The sequence below is a fragment of the Penaeus monodon genome, chromosome 19, assembly GCF_015228065.2.
Source record: "Penaeus monodon isolate SGIC_2016 chromosome 19, NSTDA_Pmon_1, whole genome shotgun sequence".
Taxonomy (NCBI): Eukaryota; Metazoa; Arthropoda; class Malacostraca; order Decapoda; family Penaeidae; genus Penaeus; species Penaeus monodon.
In genome coordinates this window covers 27,153,022-27,153,336 of record NC_051404.1, presented here as the reverse complement: position 1 = coordinate 27,153,336, position 315 = coordinate 27,153,022, and the positions used below count along the sequence as shown (strand labels likewise).

Sequence of the window (315 nt, the reverse complement as noted above, 5' to 3'; positions counted from 1 at the left end):
TCTTAGATCACAAGATTTAGCAAGTAAATACCTTAGCATGAAATAGGTCTCCATAAAGTTGATGGCGACGCTACCAACCAACCGGAAGCAAGATATCACTGTAGAGGCTGTTCGTCGAAAATACCAAAGAGTCTACAATAACCTGGTGGATGAACTTCGCATCGGAGACGGTCGTGGATTCTATTAATATAATCGCATATACTGTAGATTGAAGAGATTCATGAAAGAAGACACTAAACTTAGAAAAGCCACTCCACCCATTTTAATCATTATCATACATCATACAGCCGTGCCAACTATCCCAGTACGCTAAAA

At 39.7% G+C, this 315-nt stretch overlaps 1 protein-coding gene across 2 annotated transcripts in view; it reads left to right on the top strand.

Moving 5' to 3' along the window:
- Positions 1 to 315, top strand: part of LOC119585148 (proline-rich extensin-like protein EPR1) — a 94,227-nt gene that overhangs the window by 88,443 nt on the left and 5,469 nt on the right. The window lies entirely within an intron of this gene.